General features: G+C 45.6%; 1 pseudogene; it reads right to left on the bottom strand.

Annotated features, from left to right (window-relative positions):
* LOC136457996 (uncharacterized) overlaps nt 1-21,525 on the bottom strand; it is a 76,097-nt pseudogene that overhangs the window by 18,895 nt on the left and 35,677 nt on the right.

Raw genomic sequence — 21,525 nt, 5'->3', positions numbered from 1 at the left:
CCCCTCCTTCTTCCTATTCACTGAGCATGTTCGCATGTCATGGTGGTTTCTAAGTGAGAGAGGGTAATGCGAGGGAGAGGAGAACTCATAGATCCGTTCATGAATCCAGAGCGTGATGTCGAGCTAGAGGTCATCCAACGTAGATGAGATGGTGCTGGCCGCCTTCGCCGAGAAGGGGCCAGCTTCCACTGGAGGAGAAGGTGTACTAGATGGTGCTAAGCGTCGTCGGCTTTGTCGTCGTCCACGAGGCCTTTGTCAAGATGGAGCCATACGGGGACCTCTTCCAGGTGAATCTTCTCCGAGCGAGCCTTGTTGGTGGGGAAGCCACCTAGGACTGCATTGATGGGGGGTTTCACCCTTGCAGCAGCTCAGATCGGCCAGTTCATGAAGCTTGATGAGATGTTAGAGATATCCATTATCCATGGTGGCCATTCTTCGGTGGGGAGCGCCCCCCAGTCTAGGTGCCATTATCAGGGTTACGGCTGATCATGATGGCGTAGTCCCTGGACGCCCCAGCAAAGGTGCCACAATCACCGATGTGGTGCTCGATGTTGTAGACGATGGCACCCTCAGGGATCCTATGGAGTGATAGGACATTGCTGATGGAGAGCATGACGCGACAACCGTAGTAGTATTTAGAGTAGAACTGGTCAGAAAATGTAATCATTTAAGTTGCAAGGGGAGCTCCCGTGGGAACAGTCTTTTGTATTCATGAATACATCAGTCCCTTTTCATGATGAAATCACTTTGTAAGCAATGAATTTGTGCAAAAATAAACAAGTTCTTAAATTTCGCTACGGCAAACAACTTTTTAGCTCTTCTCCCTCTTTTTTTGTAAAAGAGGTTCAGTGCCTTCTGACCCTTCTCGTAGTTAAGGTCACAAAAAGCTTGGAGTGCGGGCGAGCCAATTTTGATCATGCTGGTGAGCAAGGAGATTGTAGCCGCTAGGGCATGGGTTTCCCGTAGTCCTACCAGTTATACTCAGAGTTTGTTCCTAAAATCCTAGCCCTTAGGACTTACCATAAGAAAAGAGAGGAAAACACAGAGAATGTTTGTAAGATAAACATACTCATACCAGCCCCCTGAGTGAGGTCCTATCCCTCAGCAATTGCAGGGGTCAGACATCATGAAAGATCAGGGATTTTGATGACAAAACTGATAAGAGAAAGTATGCGTTTATTTAGGGGTAAAAACAACGTAGCTGCTCAATGTTTCAGGCGTTGGTGAAGACCTCACCGTCGATGGTTTTCAACTTATAGGTGCCTAGGCCAGAGTACTTCCACGACAACGTACGACCCCTCCTAGGGTGGGGAGAGCTTGTGGTGGTCCTTGTTGCTCTATACGAGGTAGGAGAACTAGGTCCCCGATGTTGAAGGACTCGCTTCCATACCCATCGGCTGTGGTACCGTCACAACGCCTGCTAATACTTGGCCGAGCAGGAGGAGGGCGACAGTCATGGGCTTCGTCTAACTGGTCCATGGTGTCTTCGTGGGATGCCTCAGCTCCCTGTTCAGTCGTATGCTCTGATCCTTAGGTGCTCCATAGTCGAGGTCACTTGGGATGACGGCCTCAGAACCATAGACCATTAAGAAAGACATGTAGCCGGTGGCTCGGCTGGGAGTTGTCCTTAGGCTCCAAAGCACCACTGGGGAGCTCGGCGACCCAGCGTGCGCTAAATTTGTTCAACTAGGTTGAAGATCCTAGGCTTGAGGCCCTATAGGAGCATGCCATTTGCGCGCTCGACCTGCCCGTTTGTTCGGGAGTGCGCGACGACGGCCCAATCGACCCAGATGTGGTTTTCATCGTAGAATCGAAGGAACTTTTTGCTAGTGAACTATGTGCCATTCTCTGTAATGATGGAGTTTGGTACACCAAAGCGATGGATGATGTCAAGGAAGAACAGCAAGACTTGCTCGGATTTGATCATGGAGATTGGCCGAGCTTCTATCCACTTTGTAAACTTGTCTATGGTGACAAGCAAGTGGGTGTAGCCCTCGGGCACCTTCTTGAGAGGTCCAACTAGATCAATCCCCCAAACTATGAAGGGCCACATGATGGGGATCATCTAGAGTGCCTGGGCTAGGAGGTGAGTTTACCGAGCATAGTACTAACACCCTTTGTAGGTGCACATGATCTGCTCGGCGTCGGCTACTGTAGTGGGCCAGTAGAAGCCCTGTTGGAATGCATTCCCAACCAAGGTTCTAGGCGTGGTGTGGTGACCATAGACCCCACCGTGGATATCGCTCAGCAAATGCTTCCCCTGTTCGATGGGGATGTAGAGCTGCATGATCTTGGTGTGACTCTGTTTGTGGAGTTTGCTCTCTACAAGAACAAAGGACTTGGCACTACGTGTGAGCTATCGAGCTTCCATCTTTTCCATTGGCAGGGTGTCATGGAGGAGGTAGTTGAGGTGGAGTGTTCTCTAGTCGACCAAAGGGTCAGGCTCTGTTGCTGGGTCCTCTTCAAGCTCCATGACCTTTAGGCCAGACGGAGCCATTGGTTGGTTAGCCCCCAAAGCTAGATCGAATGGACCGTCATTGGCCTGCTCCGACCCTTCATAGCGCACCGATGACTTATGTTGGTAGCTGGTGAAGACACCTGTTGGCACTGGCTCTTGGCCGAATGCGCCTTTGCAAGCATGTCGGCTGCCTCGTTGACGCGTCTTGGGATGTGATTGAGTTCGAGGTCGTCGAATTTGTCCTCCAGCCATTGGACTTCTTGGCAATACGCAACCATCTTGGCGTCGTGATAGCTTGACTCCTTCATGACTTGGTTGACGACCAGCTAAGAGTTGTCTCGAATGTCGAGGTGTCGGATGCCCAACTCGATGGCGATGCGTAGGCCATTGATGAGTGCTTCATACTCAGACACATTATTGGCTGAGGGGAAATGGAGATGAACCATGTACCTCATGCATACCCTAAGGGGTGATACGAAGACCAGTCCTGCACCAACACCCTTCTTCATCAGTGATCCATCAAAGTACATCATCCAGCACTCTTGATCGATGACCGCCGGTGGTGTTTGGACCTCGGTCCATTCCGCGATGAAGTCAGCCAACACCTAGGACTTGATCGCCGCCCGAGAGGCATACATAATGCCCTGATCCATCAACTCGAGTGCCCACTTTGTAGTTCTTCCCATGGCGTCCAGGCTTTGGATGACCTTGTCCAAGGGGGAACGACATCACAACCATCACCGAGTGTGACTCGAAGTAGTGGCGTAGCTTCCTCTTGGTGATGAGGATGATGTACAAGAGCTTCTGGATTTGAGAGTAGCGAGTTTTAGAGTTGGATAGTACCTCGCTGATGAAGTACACAGGGCGTTGCACCTTGAGGGCGTGCCCCTCTTTCTCCCGCTCTACTACCAGGGCGGCGCTGACCACTTGCGTGGTGGTTGCTATGTATAGCAGGAGGGATTCTTTGTCGCTTGGAGGAACCAAGATCGGGGCCCTTGTTAGAAGCAGTTTGACCATGTCAAGTGCCTCCTAGGCCTCGAATGTCCACTCGAAGTGGTTGGCTTTTTTCAGGAGGTGATAAAGGGGGAGACCTCATTCACCGAGGCGCGAGATGAATCCGCTGAGTGCGGCGAGGCACCCTGTGACTCGCTGAACCCCCTTTATGTTCTAAATCAGGCCCATCCTTATGACAGCTAAGATTTTCTCTGGGTTGGCTTCGATGCCATGCTCAGAGATGATGAAGCTGAGCAGCATGCCCCTCGAGACCCTAAAAACACACTTCTTGGGATTGAGTTTGATGCCATTCGCTCAGAGTTTTGCAAAGGTCCGCTCAAGATCGGCAACGAGGTGGTCAGCCTATTTGGACTTAACTATGATGTCATCAATGTAGGCCTTAATAGTCTGCCCGATGAGGTCTCCAAAGCATTTGAGCATACAGCGCTGGTATGTAGCCCCAACATTCTTTAGACCAAACGGCATTGAAACATAGTATAACACTCCAAAGGGGGTGATGAAAGATGTCACGAGCTAGTAGGAATCTTTCATCGTGATTTGATGGAACCCAGAGTACACATCAAGGAAGTAGACAGTTTCGCACCCCAAGGTAGAGTCGACTATTTGGTCTATGCACAGCAAAGGAAATAGATCCTTTGGGCATGCCTTGTTGAGACCCGTATAGTCTACACACATCCTCCATTTCCCACTCTTCTTTCGTACTAGAACAGGATTAGCTAACCACTCTGGGTGGTATACTTCCTTGATGAATCTAGCAGCCAATAGTTTTGCTATCTCTTCATCGATGGCCCTACGTTCCTCCTCATCGAAGTGACATAGGCGTTGCTTCACCAGCATGGAGCCTTGGTGGATCTTCAAGGTATGCTCAGCGACCTCCCTTGGGATGCATGTCATATCTGAGGGTTTCCATGCAAAGATGTCTTTGTTGTCGCGGAGGAAGTCGATGAGCACGCTTTCCTATTCAGAGGAAAGCATGGTACCAATGTGTACTAGTTTGCCCTCGGTGCTCCTAGGGTCTACGAGGACTTCTTTAGAGCCCTCTGTCGACTCGAATGACCTGATCAACTTCTTGGCATTGGGCGCTTCTTTGCTAAGCTCCTCCTTGAGGATGGTGAGCTCCCCAGAGGCGATGATTACTGTGGTGTGACCGCAGCACTCGACCTCACACTCATTGGCGCATTGGAAGGAGGTGCCGACGGTGATGACCCTGTGGGGGCTCGACATCTTTAGATTGAGGTAAGTGTAGTTAGGGACAGCCATAAACTTCAGGTAGCATGGACGTCCTAGGATGGCGTGGAAGGTTCTAGGGAACCCAACCACCTTGAAGGTGAGGGTCTTAGTCCTATAATTGAAACTAATCCCCAAAGGTAATGAGTAGATCGATCTTCCTAAGTGGCATGGCCTTCTTCCCGAGCACGATGCCATGGAAAGGTGCTCGGGTTGGGCGAAGGCGGGTCCGGTCGACGCCCATCTCGTCGAGTGTCTTGGCATACATGATGTTGAGGCCGCTGCCTCCATCCATTAGTACTTTGGTGAGTTGCTTTGGGCCGATGATCGAGTCAACCACTAGCGGATATCTCCCTAGGTGTGGGACACTATCTAGATGGTCGGTTCGATCGAAGGTAATGGCGGACTTTGACCACCGGAGGAAGTGAGGTGTCGTCGGTTCGGCTGTGTAGACCTCGCGGCGTGAGACCTTCTAACGACGTTTGGAGTCATGGGCTACTGATCCTTCCGTAGATCATAAGGCAGTCATCCGATGTTGGAAAGCCATCATCCTTCTCCTCGGCGTTGTCCACTAGTTTGGGTAGGGTCCTTTCTATGCTCCCCTTTGTTGGAGCCTCCGGACAAGAACCGCCGCATGAGGCTACAGTCCTTGAGCAGATGCTTAACCGGGAAGGCATGGTTTGGACATGGCCCCTCGAGTAGTTTCTCGAAGTGGTTCGGAGTGCCCTCCGTGGGCTTCCGACCACCCTTGCAGTCAGCAGCGGCCACAAGCGAGTCCTCGCGCTATTACTTCTTGTTCTTCATTTTGGCAGAACGATTAGAGGTGCCTTCATTCGGCGCCCTCGTCCTGCCTTGCCTTGCCTTCAAGATGATTCAAGATTGCTCCTACTGCTTCTTCTCCTAAGTCATGGTTGATGGCGATGTCTAGGAGTTACTTGGTGGTTCGCGGGCCCTTGCGTCCTAGCTTATGAAGCAAAGACTCGCAGGTAGTCCCAGACAGGAAGGCTCCTATAACATCGACGTCGGCGACATTAGGGAGCTCGTTGCACTATCGGGAGAAGCGCCGGATGTACCCACGGAGGGTCTCACCGGTCTTCTAATGGCAGTTCTTGAGGTTTGATGGGTTCCCAGGGTGCTTGTATGTGCCGTAGAAATTTCCCATAAAGATCTCCTTCAGATCTACCCAACTCTGGACCACGTTGGATGACAGGTGTTCCAACCATGCTCATACCGAATCGACTAAGAACAGTGGAAGGTTGCGGATAATGAAGTCATCATTATCTGCACCACCGGCTTGGTAGGCAAGCCAATAGTCTTCGAGCCAAAGTCTAGGATTTGTCTCCCTAGAGTATTTTGGGATATTGGTAGGCGGCCGGTACCTTGGTGGGAAAGCAACATTGAGGATGTGCTGACTGAAGGCCTGAGGGCCCGGTAGGCCGGGGCTTGGGCTCCGGTCCTTGCCGCTGTCATAGCGTCCGCCATGACAAGGGTGATAGCCGTGGTGGGCTCCTTCTCTCAGGTCATCGTAGGTGTGTCTGTGGGCGTCGAGGGTGCTGTGTGCGTCGCGGTTGTGGCCGAGATGCTGATGCACCGGGACCGCGGTGCGCTGCCTACCACCCGATGGTGTCTAGTGGACTGACGTGTCCCTACCGGGGCACGTCAAGGTTGTGCACTGACTGGCGTCGAGTTTGTGTCATCGAGACAATGAGCTCTCAGTCTGCTGTGCCGCCACATGCTCAAGTAGCATGCGAATCTCGCTGTGGGCCTGATGATCCTCGGGCATCATGGCCTCTAGAAGGCCATGGAGCAAGGCTAGCGTGACGGCAATGTTCTGGCTCACCAAAGCAAAGCAAGGAAGGGCTTCATCATCGGCAATGATCCTCCAGTTTACATCGCGGGCCATGGGACGTGCGTGCCCACCGTCTCTGTGGCATTCAATCTCTTAATCGAGCTCCACACACTCCTACACAAGCTAGATTCCGGCTTCCTCGATCTCTCACTTTTGGGCTTTCAGCTGCTCCACGCCCATATGAGGTGGGGCGGCTGTCTCCCCTTCGGTTTTGTCACTGAGGTTGCCCACCGGGGTAGCCTCCTCCGTGGGGATGCTTTCCCTGATGGAGTCAGAGCCAGAGAATGACCCCGGGCCCTCTGTGAGGAGGTTGTGGAGGGATTCCATGATGTGTTTGATCACCCCCACAAACTCATTGTTCACGGGTGGCAAAACCATGCGTCATACCACAAGGTGGCTAATGGTCGCTGCAGCATTGTAGAGACCAAACGGAAGCACTGTCAGGCCGCTCCGTATGTGGTGTTCCAGAGAGAGGGACCCTCCTCCGGAAGACCGTGTCATGTCATTGGTGTTGGAGAGGGTGAGGAGGCACTGGTCCTCCCTAGACTGCTGGGGTCTAAGGGAGACACCGAGCTGGCACTCAAGCCTCTTGTGGTTGAGACCGAATGAAGGGGAGAGATTGGATGGTGGCGTGAGCCAATGTCAACTCTCCTCCCACTGTGATGATGAAGTCTAGGTTCCCTGAGGCACATGTGTGCGCCTAGGACCCAGCTGATGCCATGGCTAGCCATCCATGGCCTAAAGTGGAATGCACAAAGGTCCTCTACCTGGCACGTCAACTATCGGTGTTCTGAATAAACACTAGCCTAGTAAATTTATATTTGTTGCGTGTTAGGCCTAGATGATGTACTAAAGGGCACAAGGTTTATATTGGTTCAGGTAGAATGTCCCTACGTCTAGTTTGCCTACTGCTCATGTTATTAGCACTAAAAAAAGGTTCATAGTTAGGGGGTACAAATGGTCGAGAGAGGGACAAGTCCCAAGTCTCTGATGGAAAGGTCGAAAGGATGTCGATAGCTCGGTTGCTGCTCAGTTGTGTGTTATGTGATGCATTGTGTATTGGATTTGATCCATCCCTCTAGTGGGGTGTCCTGTCCTCCCTTTTATAGATCAAGGGGGAGCAGGGACTACAGATGGGAGAAAGAGGAAAAACTAGAGGTAGAGAAGGTCTTTTGAAGGTGCCGGGTCTTCCTTTTCCCTTGAGCCTGCCCTGCTGACATGATAGATGGTGCTAGGGATAGCAAGTTCATCGATCCTGATAGGGCCATGCTCTAGCTTTGTTCAGCAAGTGGTCGCATCCCATCCTACTCTGGCAAACGATGCGGCGTGCCAAGGTGCCAAGCCGTGACCCAATGGGGAGCAGACGGGGAAGTGACCATACGTCTGTACTGTAGATGATGTGAGTTCCCTCCCGGATCGTAGTGGTTGTCGTATGCTTATGTTAGGATCCGTGTCTGAGGGCTGATGGCGGCGCCCACAACACTGTAAGATAAAAGTCAGCGCCTACAACACTGTTTAGGCTCGGTAATGCCTGGAAGGGCTTAAAGCGCCCATCCTGTCGTATCCTGATGGTACTTTCCTACAGGCGTATAGTTCAGGGTCCTCGGTACTGCAGTTGACTCGGATGTCCTGTCTTACCCTATGCTCATCATTATGAAGGAGTAGGGTGCAGTCGTCGGGTGAGGTAGAGCCAGCCCTAGGACGTTGGGGGAGGCAGAGCTAGCCCTCAGTCATTGGGCGAGGCAGAGCCTAGTCCTCAGAGGTCGAGTGAGGCAGAGCTTGCCCCCAAACGTTGGGCGAGGTGGAGCCTACCCTCTGACATCAGGAGAGGCAGAGCCTACCCTCAGACGTTGGATGAGGCAGAGCCAGCTCAGAACGTCGGGTAGGCCAGAGCCTGCCCTCTGACGTCGGGTGAGACAGACCCAGCCCAGATTTTTCAGGCGAGGCAGAGCCCTACCCTCTGACGTCGAGCGAGGTAGAGCTTGCCCCTAGACGTCAGGCGAGGTGGAGCCTACCCTCAGACATTGGGCAAGGCGGAGCCAAGCCCGGGACGTCAGGGCGAGGCGGAGCCAATCTTTAGTCTTTCGGGCAAGAAGCGTAGTTGTGTTTTTGTCTGTTTGGAAGCATCAGCGTTTGATGGTTATTATCTCCACCTCATTGGGTATCCTAGTATTAGGTCCCCTACACAACCACACTGATAGATCAGAGATTTAGTGTCCTGGTGCAAAAAATTCCCGCGAGGAGAGTGTCTTACTGAAAACGGGGCCTACATTTTTAGCAAACTGATGTTAGTATTGTTTTCGGAAGGCTGACTGGTTTTGTCATTGTGATGATACTCAAATAAGATATGATTGGCAAAGGGCAACCAAAAATGGAAGTGCAAGAACAAAGTGCTAGAATGTTAGTAGATAGAATATAACTACAAAATTAATTCTGATTTACAATGAAAATAGTATTAGCGAGTTTGATTATAGCTTGTCTTTTAAAAGAACATATGCTTTTGTCTATTCCTCATTTCCTTGGAATGTGTTAGCATTTCCATGATCAATGTATTCACTAAAGTTATATTCCACTGAATGTGGAGCTTTTGTTGCTAGAAAGGCATGTCTCTTGTATCTTCATTCTTAATCATAAAAAAGGAAACGCCTTGTCAAGGACCATCATGCAAAAAATAATTATCAAACCATTTGACAACAGTTATCTTTGGATGCATTTTATAGTAAATCTTTTTTTTCTCAAACACGCAGGAGAGTTGTGTATCTTTGTATTAAGAAGAAAGAGGGGTCCAGAACCCTTACAACACACAACCTCACACCCATGATTTTTGCTTGTGAATTTGTTATTACATTAGCGCCCTTTTCTTACAAGCATTTTACAGTAAATCTTAAGATAGTCAAAAACCATATAGTTTTGTTGACTCCTTTCCCAACAAAAAAGGCCATAACACAATTTCAAAGCAATGGATACATCTAACAACTTTGAAAACTGAAAGGTCAATTCAAGATAAAATTTTCCTTTCACCAATAAGAGAACCCCCATTCGCTTCTGCCAGGAAGAAAAAAGGGCCGAATGATGCTTCATAGGTTTTCGATAACCATCTCTTTTTGCCATTACTTGATGGTCAAAAACCATAAACCTCAACTGACACATTAGTTTTTCGATAAAAATAAAGGTCGTGTATTTGGCTGAACACAAACTGTGAGACCATTGCCGCAATTTACTGTCAGGGATCAGTGATGACTGCATCCACTACAAGCTAACACTTTGATTCTTACCTACCAGAAACTATAAATGCCTACAATAGTAGAGGTCACACCAGGCATGAAGAGTAGTGACTTATTCTTACACATGACAACTGGCTCTTAGTTGACTAAATTCTAAACACATGAGTGGTCAAGCATCTCTGGCTCAGTGGAATTCTAGTGGTAATGACATTTTGTCAGGTTCATAAACCTGTGGTCCCTCATGGACTAGCTTCCCAACAAAGGCTAGGCCTAGCAGGCAACGTTGCAAACAAAGACGCAACTCATGGGCCGGCCTAATTACCTAAATGATAGGCTAGAAGGGCGATCCAATCACCGACCGGAAGATCTGGCCGAGGAGGAACGGTGCCTGTTTTCCGACTCCGGCCCACCTCTCCGACCAGAGCACTCGCTTCGGTCTCTAGCCCACCTCCGGATAGCCTCTCTGACTGGAAGGCCTGCAAAAGCACTACTTCCGACTCTGACCCACGTCTTCGACTGGGGATGCACCAAACCCCTGCTCACTACTCTTCTCCAACTGGCGCGTTCAGAGCTGACTGGGACTAACCAACCGGGGACGCCCGCTCGGTAAGGACTAGGGAACGAACAAAGAAAGTAAGGCAGGGCGCATGAGTCAAACTGCAATACCAGGGACCGTACCCTGTGCACCTGCTAGGTAGTACCCTATGACCCTCCTAGCACGACAGAACCCAAGCAGTGTTGTAGGCGCTGACATTTTCCCCTATAGTATTATGGGTGTCATTAACTCCCATACGGTAAGGCTCCCCCACATGCCTCTGGGCATCAATAGTGTTGTGGGCATCGGCATTTACCATACTGGGTGAACATGGTAAAACCCCTTGCATGTCTCCAGGTATCAACAGTGTGGCAGGCGCCGACGTCTGCCATACCCGAAGAAGACAACACAACCTCCCACGTGCATCTGACATTCAACAGTATTGTGGGCGCCTACCATCATCCTGTACCCATCGGCATGGGCAACAAGGCTTAGTAGCATACGTGCTCTCTCCCTCTCACTTATAAGGCATCCCCTTCATTTATAAAAGGGGATGCGCTCTCTTCCAATAGATTCAGATTCATTAGATCGATCAAGTTCACTAGCACACAACAGCAGAACCACCAGGTTCAAACCACGAGCACACGCTCAAACACTTAGCTCATAGCAAGGCTCCTGTCACTCTTGGCCCTTCAGACCAGAGCCCGACTAGACCTCTGGTACCCCCCATCTTTCTCCTTCTCGTTTGTAACATCACTATAAACTTTAAGCACCTAGGCTTAGGAATAAAGTCATCGACTGACTCAAACTGGACATAGGGCACGTTGTCCGAACCAGTATAAACCCTATGTCATTGAGTGCTAGGCCACCTTCGATCACAATGTATGGCAAAACTACAAATATTTACTTATTGGTCACTTTTGGCACCGACAGTTGGCACCGTCCGTGGGGAAGACGCTGTATGTTCAACACTTTTTGGTCATCGGATGGCCCACTTTTTTGCCACCTTTGCCATGGCGGGCTTAGGCGATACAACTCGCTTTGGCTCACTGGAGTTTCCTGCACTCTCACCTGTTGGGATGTGGGTTCCACCCGTGAAAGGTCCTAATGGCTAGAGGGGGGGTGAATAGCCTAATAAAATTTCTACAACAACACTTAACAAAATGGTTAGACAATTATGAGCCCGTGAAAGGTCCTAATGGCTACAAAGTGTTCTTTAGCATCTTCTAGCATGTCAAATAATTCATCCTTAGTAGGTTCATCATCATCACTATCACTATCATTTTCATTTTCATGTTCATTATCATCAACATGTTCTTCATCACTTTCATCATCACAAGATTGTACCTTAGTGGCCTTAGCCATGAAGCATGATCAAGATTCGAAGAGAGAAGGCTTCTCATTGATAGCAATGCTTGCAAGAACCTTCTTCTTGGTGGTCTTGTTATCATTACTATCATCATCATCATCATCACTTGAGGAAGCATCACTATCCCAAGTGACTACATATGAACCACCCTTCTTCTTCTTGAATGCCATCTTGTCCTTCTTCTCTTTCTTTTCCCTCTTGTCCTTCTTCTTGTTCTTCTTGTTGTCATCATCATTGTCGCTATTGTATGGGCATTGAGCAACAAGATGATCTTTGCTTCCACACTTGAAGCACCTTCTTGACTCTTCTTTGTTCTTGAATAAAGATTTCTTTCGTCTTGCACGGTAGACCTTCTTCACCATGAACTTGCCAAATCTTTTGACAAAGAGAGCCATCTTCTCATCATCATCATCATCCCAAGATTCATCTTCCTCACTTGATGTTTCTTGCTTTGCTTTGCCCTTGGATGATGTGGCTTTGAATGCCACGCTCTTCTTCTTTTCATCCTTCTTCTCATCTTTCTTCTCCCTCTTTTCTTCCTTCTCATCATCATCTCTATAAGCATCATCGGTCATGATATCTCCCAAGATTTGGTTTGGTGTCATGGTGTTTAAACCAGTCCTCACTAGTAAGGTGACCAACATGCCAAATCTTGTGGGCAAGCTTCTCAAGAACTTATTAGAGAAGTCTTTGTCCTCTATCTTCTCACCAAGTGCTTTGAGATCATTGACAATCACTTCCATCCAATGGAACATGTCCGGCACACTCTCATCTTCCTTCATCTTGAAGCTTGCAAACTTCTCTTTGAGAATATATGCCTTTGCACCCTTCACGGCTTGAGTGCCCTCAAATGATTCTTCCAATTTCTTCCAAGCTTCATGAGCCATCTCAATATTTTTGATTTGCCCAAATGTTCTCACATCAATTGCATCATGAATGGCACTTAGAGCAATGTCATTGTTTTGGAGAAGCACTTCTCTGGCGGCGGTGGGATTTTCTAGATGACCAATCTCAATTTTGGTTTCTACCACCTTCCACACCTTTCTATTGATTGACTTGATATGTGTGGTCATCTTTGACTTCCAATAAGAATAATTTGAGCCATCAAATTGGGGGTGGCTTCTTGGTGTTGTTGATTTGAGCCATTTTAACACTGAAGGTTGTTAAGCCTCAAATAACGATGACCTTAGCTCTGATACCACTTGAAAGGTCCTAATGGCTAGAGGGGGGGTGAATAGCCTAATAAAATTTCTACAACAATACTTAACAAAATGGTTAGACAATTATGAGGCGAAGCAAGTGTTGCGCTAGCCTACTCAAAATGCAAGCCACCTACCACAATTCTTGTTTAGATAGTGTCTATTCACACAATAACTATGACACTACCCTATATTAGTGTGCTCTCAAAAGCTAACTAAAGAGCCACACCAACCAACCAACCAAGCTCTCACAACTAGCTACACTAAAGAGCTTGTCAACTAGTTTGTGGTAAAGTAAAGAGAGTGATCAAGAAGGTTATACCGCTGTGTAGATGAAGAACCAATCAATCACAAAGATGAATAACAATGAAGACCAATCACCTTGGAATCAATGATGAACACAATGATTTTTACCAAGGTTCACTTGCTTGCCGGCAAGCTAGTCCTCGTTGTGGCGATTCACTCACTTGGAGGTTCACGCGCTAATTGGCATCACACGCCAAACTCTCAATAGGGTGCCGCACAACCAACACAAGATGGGGATCACACAAGCCACGAGCAATCCACTAGAGTACCTATTGGCGCTCCGCCGGGGAAAGGTCAAGAACCCCTCACAATCACCATGATCGGAGCCAGAGACAATCACCACCCTCCGCTCAATGATCCTCGCTGCTCCAAGCTGTCTAGGTGGCAGCAACCACCAAGAGTAACAAGCAAAATCCATAGCGAAACACGAACACCAAGTGCCTCTAGATGCAAATACTCAAGCAATGCACTTGGATTCTCTCCCAATCTCACTAAGATGATGAATCAATGATGGAGATGAGTGGGAGGGCTTTGGCTAAGCTCACAAGGTTGCTATGTCAATGCAAATGGCCAAGAGAGTGAGCTTGAGCCAGCCATAAGGCTTAAATAGAAGCCCCCATGAAATAGAGCCGTTGTACCCCTTCACTGGGTACTGATCGGGCTGACCGAACGCTCCAGTCCAACTGACCGGACGCTGCACCTCAGCGTCCGGTCACCCATTGGCGGCCACATGTCTCCTACGTTCAACTATGAACGTTTGATCTCAACAGTCGAAACGTTGATCGGACACTCCAACAGAGCTGACCGGACGCTGGACCCTCAGCGTCCGGTCGTTTCTAGTAAGGGTCCAAATCCTATTTTTGCAGACCGGACACATCCGGTCAAGCTTGATTGGACATAGCCCAGTGTCCGGTGCTTAACCCTAACCACTGTGCCGTCTGACAGTTCGACCGGACACAACCTTTCAGCGTCCGATCGCTGAGTGACCCAGCGTCCGGTTAGTAGACCGACGCCAACATCATTGCGACCAACTCCATTTCACTTCTAACTTCTTCACCCTTGCTCAAATGTGCCAACCACCAAGTGTATCACCTTGTGCACATGTGTTAGCATATTTTCACAAACATTTTCAAGGGTGTTAGCATTCCACTAGATCCTAAATGCATATGCAATGAGTTAGAGCATCTAGTGGTACTTTGATAACCACATTCCGATACGAGTTTCACCCCTCTTAATAGTACGGCTATCAAACCTAAATGTGATCACACTCTCTAAGTGTCTTAATCACCAAAACAAAATAGCTCCTACAAATTATACCTTTGCCTTGAGCTTTTTGTTTTTCTCTTTCTTCTTTTCAAGTTTAAGCCCTTGATCATCACCATGCCATCACCATTGTCATGCTATGATCTTCATTAGCTTCTCCACTTGAAGTGTGCTACCTATCTCATGATCACTTGATAAACTAGGTTAGCACTTCGGGTTTCATCAATTCACCGAAACCAAACTAGAGCTTTCAATCTCCCCCTTTTTGGTAATTGATGACAACCCTTATACAAAGATATGAATTAAAATTCAATTGAATCCATGTTGCTTGTCCTAGCATATTTACCATGTGTAAAAGGATATGGACAAGTTTCATGAACCCCAAATGGTAGCAATTGCTCCCCCTACATATGTGCTAAGAGTTTGGATTGTAGCTTGCACATATGCTTAGATAGGAGATATAGGAGTCAATGTCTACCACATGATGCTAAGGTATAAAAGATGGACCTTTGAAGCGTGATACCAATTGGAGTACACCAATATACCATCCTTAGCACCATGGTTAGCTCAATACCACTTAGAAATATTTGGAAATGAAAGCATTAGATATCCTATGCATGCTAGTTTTCATTTCATCATTCAAACCGACAGCTGGCATACACCACACAAGCATGGATATTGAATTTTAAAACTTGTGCCATGCAAGCAAACATATGAAAATGCACATTCAAATGCACCAAACAAGTTCATGAGCTTGCTCCCCCTACTTGTGTGCTCAAAATTTTAATTTATCCCTTTCCTTTTTCACTTTTCTCCCCCTATGTCATACATCAAGTATTTCTTTATGTTTCTCTCCCTTTATGATATTTCTCCCCCTTTTTCACTATTTTTACTACTATCTTTGTTTCTCTCCCCTTTGTCATCAATGACCACAAAGGTGCTAAATATAGATAGTATTACTTGTAGGGTCGAGATTATCAATGTCAATCAATGGGGTGAGGATTATTTTCCCAAATTTGGTCCAATCTAGATCATTTGCCAAAGATATTTAACTCGGTTTGATCTAAGGACAAGCTTCTTCACACCTCCAAATAAGGGTTATCTTGTACTATGTTGAGTTAAACACTTAGAGCTCATATTCTAGATTAAACACTAGGTTTACAAGCCCATAAACATGTCATATGCTACCACTAGATCAAGTCAAGCATAGAAGCAATAGTGATACCATATAGACATCAAAATCATTTGATTTTCATGAATGAGCCTAATAAAATAGAACCACTTGAAAGGTCCTAATAAAATTAAAATGTGACTAGAATGCACTAATCATGTCCTTAGCAAAGATATATGTCATGCCAATCAACTTTTACCTTGGATTGCTCGAAGGAGAGGCATGTCATATGAGTGGGGGGGTGCATCAATACATATTTGAGAAATCCAATATGTTCAACTCATTCCTTAGCTTGCAAAACCTTTTCTCATCCAATGGCTTGGTGAATATATCGGCAAGTTGATCTTCAGGTGCCTACACTCTCAATGCAAATGTCCCCTTTTTGTTGGTGATCTCTTATGAAATGGTGGCGGACATCAATGTGCTTTGTTCTTGCATGTTGAACCAGATTGTTGGTTAGCTTGATTGCACTCTCATTGTCACATAACAATGGCACTTTCTTGAACTTGATTCTGAAGTCACTCAAAGTTGCCTTCATCCAAAGTATTTGTGCACAATAACTACCGGCGGATATGTATTTGGCTTCGGCGGTTGATAATGCAACACTATTTTGCTTCTTTGATGACCATGAAATAAGTGATCTTCCTAACAATTGACATGTGCCCAAGGTGCTCTTCCGTTCAACCTTGCATCCTGCATAGTCCAAGTCGGAGTAACCAACTAGCTCAAACTTTGCTCCTTTGGGATACCACAAACCAACATTTGGTGTATGCTTCAAGTACCTCAATATTCTCTTTATAGCCTTCAAATGACTTTCTCTTGGTGAGGCTTGAAATCTTGCACACATGCATACACTAAACATGACATCCGGCCTTGATGCGGTCACATAGAGTAGGCTTCTAATCATAGACCGATACAACTTTTGATCCACCATATTTCCACTTGCATCACTATCCAAGTTTCCATTTGTTCCCATTGGTGTGCTAATGATTTTGCTATCAATCATGCCAAACTTATTAATCATGTCCTTGATGTACTTGCCTTGACTCACAAATGTACCATTCTTTAATTGTTTGATTTGAAGACTAAGGAAGTAACTCAACTCTCCAATCATGGACATCTCAAACTCATTAGCCATCATCTTTCCAAACTCATCACAAAAGTCTTGATTGGTTGATCCAAATATGATGTCATCAACATATATTTGCAATACAAATAGATCTTTTCCAATCTTCTTGATGAAAAGAGTGGTGTCAACCTTGCCCATTGTGAACCCTTTAGAGAGTAGGAAATCCCTCAATCTCTCATACCATGCTCTAGGTGTTTGCTTCAAGCCATACAATGCCTTCTTCAACGTGTACACATGGTTGGGCTTCTTGTCATCTTCAAAACCGGGAGGTTGCTTAACATATACTTCTTCATTGATGTAGCCATTTAGAAATGCACTCTTAACATCCATTTGATAGAGCTTGATGTTGTGGGCACAAGCATAGGCTAGCAAGATTCTAATTGCTTCCAATCTAGCAACCGAGGCATATGTTTCTCTAAAGTCAAGACCTTCAACTTGTGTATAGCCTTGTGCTACTAATCTTGCTTTGTTCCTTACTACTATCCCATCTTGATCTTGCTTGTTTCTAAAGACCCATTTGGTTCCAATCACATTATGTCCTTTTGGTCTTTCTACCATCTCCCATACTTGATTTCTTGTGAAGTTATTCAACTCTTCATGCATAGCATTTACCCAATCAACATCCTTCAATGCTTCATCTATCTTCTTTGGTTCAATGGATAATACAAATGAGAAGTGTTCACAAAATGGTGCCAATCTTGATCTTGCTTGTACACCTCTAGAAATATCACCAATGATAGTGTCTAATGGATGATCTCTTGTAATATTGGTTGGTTGGAGGATTGGAACTTGATTGCTTGCACTTGCTTGATCATTGGATTGAGATGATGTACTAACCACTTGATCTTGTTCATTGTCATGAGATCCACTTGCACTAACTTGATTTGTATCATCTTGCACATTTGAGTTAGAGAGCACTTGCACTTGATCATCTTCATCATCATTCACTTGCCTAGGCCTCAATTCACCAATATCCATGTTCTTCATGGCATTTAAAAGTTGAATGCCTCTAACATCTCCAAGTTCTCATTCTCTTCTTGTGAACCCTTGGTTTCATCAAATTCAACATCATGAACTTCCTCAAGAGTACCACTATCCAAATTCCAAACTCTATATGCTTTGCTTGTAGTGGAATAACCAAGTAGGAATCCTTCATCACATTTCTTGTCAAACTTGCCTAATCTAGTGCCTTTCTTCAAGATATAGCATTTGTAACCAAAGACCCTGAAAGTATGCAATGTTGGGCTTTCTACCATTCAAGAGCTCATATGGTGTCTTCTCTTTCAATCGGTGACAATAGAGGCGGTTGCTACAATAGCAAGCCGTGTTGATAGCTTCAGCCCAAAAAGATTAACTCACATTGTACTCACTAAGCATAGACCTTGCCATATCAATAAGTGTTCTATTCTTCCTCTCAACAAGGCCATTTGATTGTGGAGTGTATTTGGCCAAGAATTGATGTCTAATTCCAAATTCATCACATAACTCATCAATTCTAGTATTCTTGAACTCACTACCATTGTCACTTCTAACTCTCTTGATGGTTGTTTTCAAACTCATTGTGAATGCCCTTGACAAATGATTTAAATATTGCAAACACATCACTTTTGTCCACTAGAAAGAATACCCATGTGTATCTAGTGTAGTCATCCACTATCACAAATCCATATTTGTTTCTACCGATACTAGTGTATTGTGTTGGCCCAAACAAATCCATGTGCAATAACTCAAATGCTTTACTAGTGCTCATCATGCTTTTCTTAGGATGGGTGTTTCCAACTTGTTTGCCAGCTTGACAAGAGCTACAAAGCTTATCCTTTTCAAACACAACATCTTTCAAGCCTCTAACCAAGTCATGCTTAACCAATCTATTCAATTGTTTCATTCCAACATGACCAAGCCTTCTATGCCATAACCAACCCATGCTAGACTTAGTGAACAAGCATGTAGATAATCTAGCTTCACTAGTATTGAAATCAACCAAGTATAAATTCTCATATCTTAAGCCTTTGAAGATCAAGTTAGAGCCATCTACACTTATGATTTCTACATCATCTACCCCAAATATGCATCTGAATCCAAGATCACACAATTGAGCCACGGATAGCAAATTGAAGTTCAAGCTCTCTACTAGCAACATATTGGATATGCTCATGTCATTGGATATTGTAATCTTACCAAGCCCCTTGACCTTGCCTTTGCCATTGTCACCAAATGTGATACTATCATAACCATCATTGCCATTGGTGTTGATTGAGTTGAACATTCTTGCATCACCGGTCATGTGTTGAGTGCACCCACTATCAAGAACCCAATGCCTTCCTCTGGCCTTGTAATTAACCTACTAAAAGAAGATCAATTCTTTTTAGGTACCCAAACTTGCTTGGGTCCTTGAAGGTTAGTCACTAAGCTCTTTGGTACCCAAATGGCTTTCTTCTTTGAGCCCATCCATGGTTTACCAATGAACTTAGCCTTCACACCATTTGTGCCCTTAGTAAGCATATAGCATGAATCAAGCTTAATGGATGATACATTAGTATTTTTGCTCTTGTTTTTGTATTCATGCTCTTTATGACCAACTTGCTTGCAACTAGTGTAAAACCGACCGTTGTTCTTCACAAAACTAGTCTTGTGAGGAGCAAAGGCCACTTTGCCTTTCTTGGGGGTATAACCCAATCCCTCTTTGTAGAGAGAAGCTCTTTGGCTACCCAAGCACATAAGCAAGCGGTCCTCACCACCATAAGCCTTAGCTAAGGTGTGAGTGAGCTTAGTGACCTCCTTCTTGAGGTTCTCATTCTCAATCACTAGTGAGGCATCACAAGTGAGACCATCACTACTAGATGAGGTAGAGGTGGAAGTGCTACAAGAAGGATTAGTAGGAGCAATAATGATAGGCATAGATAGTGATTCATCAATTATATCACAAGTTAAACGTACATCACAAGTTTCCACATGCTTCTTTTTATCTTGTTCATTAAGCAAAGTGGAATGAGCCTTTTCAAGCTTTTTGTGAGCCTTGCCAAGCTTCTCATGGGCTTCCTCTAGCTTCTCATGAGTTGCTTTGAGCTCATCAAGGGCTTACTTAAGGGCTTTTACCTCCTTGTTTAAGCTCTTGCATTCCCTTCTCTTAATGTCAAAGTGTTCTTTAGCATCTTCTAGCATGTCAAATAATTCATCCTTAGTAGGTTCATCATCATCACTATCACTATCATTTTCATTTTCATGTTCATTATCATCAACATGTTCTTCATCACTTTCATCATCACAAGATTGTACCTTAGTGGCCTTAGCCATGAAGCATGATGAAGATTCGAAGAGAGAAGGCTTCTCATTGAATAGCAATGCTTGCAAGAACCTTCTTCTTGGTGGTCTTGTTATCATCACTATCATCATCATCATCACTTGAGAAAGCATCACTATCCCAAGTGACTACATATGAACCACCCTTCTTCTTCTTGAATGCCATCTTGTCCTTCTTCTCTTTCTTTTCCATCTTGTCCTTCTTCTTGTTCTTCTTATTGTCATCATCATTGTCGCTATTGTATGGGCATTGAGCAACAAGATGATCTTTGCTTCCACACTTGAAGCACCTTCTTGACATCTTCTTTGTTCTTGAATGAAGATTTCTTTCATCTTGCACTGGTAGCCCTTCTTCACCATGAACTTGCCAAATCTTTTGACAAAGAGAGCCATCTTCTCATCATCATCATCATCCCAAGATTCATCTTCCTCACTTGATGTTTCTTGCTTTGCTTTGCCCTTGGATTATGTGGCTTTGAATGCCACTGCTCTTCTTCCTTTCATCCTTCTTCTCATCTTTCTTCTCCCTCTTTTCTTCCTTCTCATCATCATCTCTATAAGCATCATCAGGTCATGATATCTTCCTAAGATTTGGTTTGGTGTCATTGTGTTCAAACCGGTCCTCACTAGTAAGGTGACCAACAATGCCAAATCTTGCGGGCAAGCATCTCAAGAACTTATTAGGAGAAGTCCTTGTCCTCTATCTTCTCACCAAGTGCTTTGAGATCATTGACAATCACTTCTATTTGATGGAACATGTCTGGCACACTCTCATCTTCCTTCATCTTGAAGCTTGCAAACTTCTCTTTGAGAATATATGCCTTTGCACCCTTCACGGCTTGAGTGCCCTCAAATGATTCTTCCAATTCCTTCCAAGCTTCATGAGCCATCTCAATATTTTTGATTTGCTCAAATATTCTCACATCAATTGCATCATGAATGACACTTAGAGCAATGTCATTGTTTTGGAGAAGCACTTCTTCGGCGGTGGTGGGATTTTCTAGATCACCAATCTCAATTTTGGTTTCTACCACCTTCCACACCTTTCTATTGATTGACTTGATATGTGTGGTCATCTTTGACTTCCAATAAGAATAATTTGAGCCATCAAATTGGGGTGGCTTCTTGGTGTTGTTGATTTGAGCCATTTTAACACCGAAGGTTGTTAAGCCTCAAATAATGGTGACCTCGGCTCCGATACCACTTGAAAGGTCCTAATGGATAGAGGGGGGGGTGAATAGCCTAATAAAATTTCTACAACAACACTTAACAAAATGGTTAGATAATTATGAGGCGAAGCAAGTGTTGCACTAGCCTACTCAAAATGCAATGCCACCTACCATAATTCTTGTTTAGATAGTGTCTATTCACACAATAGCTATGACACTACCCTATGTTAGTGTGCTCTCAAAAGCTAACTAAAGAGCTACACCAACCAACCAACCAAGCTCTCACAACTAGCTACACTAAAGAGCGTGTCA

This window comes from Miscanthus floridulus, chromosome 6 (assembly GCF_019320115.1).
Source record: "Miscanthus floridulus cultivar M001 chromosome 6, ASM1932011v1, whole genome shotgun sequence".
Taxonomy (NCBI): Eukaryota; Viridiplantae; Streptophyta; class Magnoliopsida; order Poales; family Poaceae; genus Miscanthus; species Miscanthus floridulus.
The sequence above is the reverse complement of the archived record's forward strand: the minus strand, read 5'-3'. Positions and strand labels throughout refer to the sequence as shown.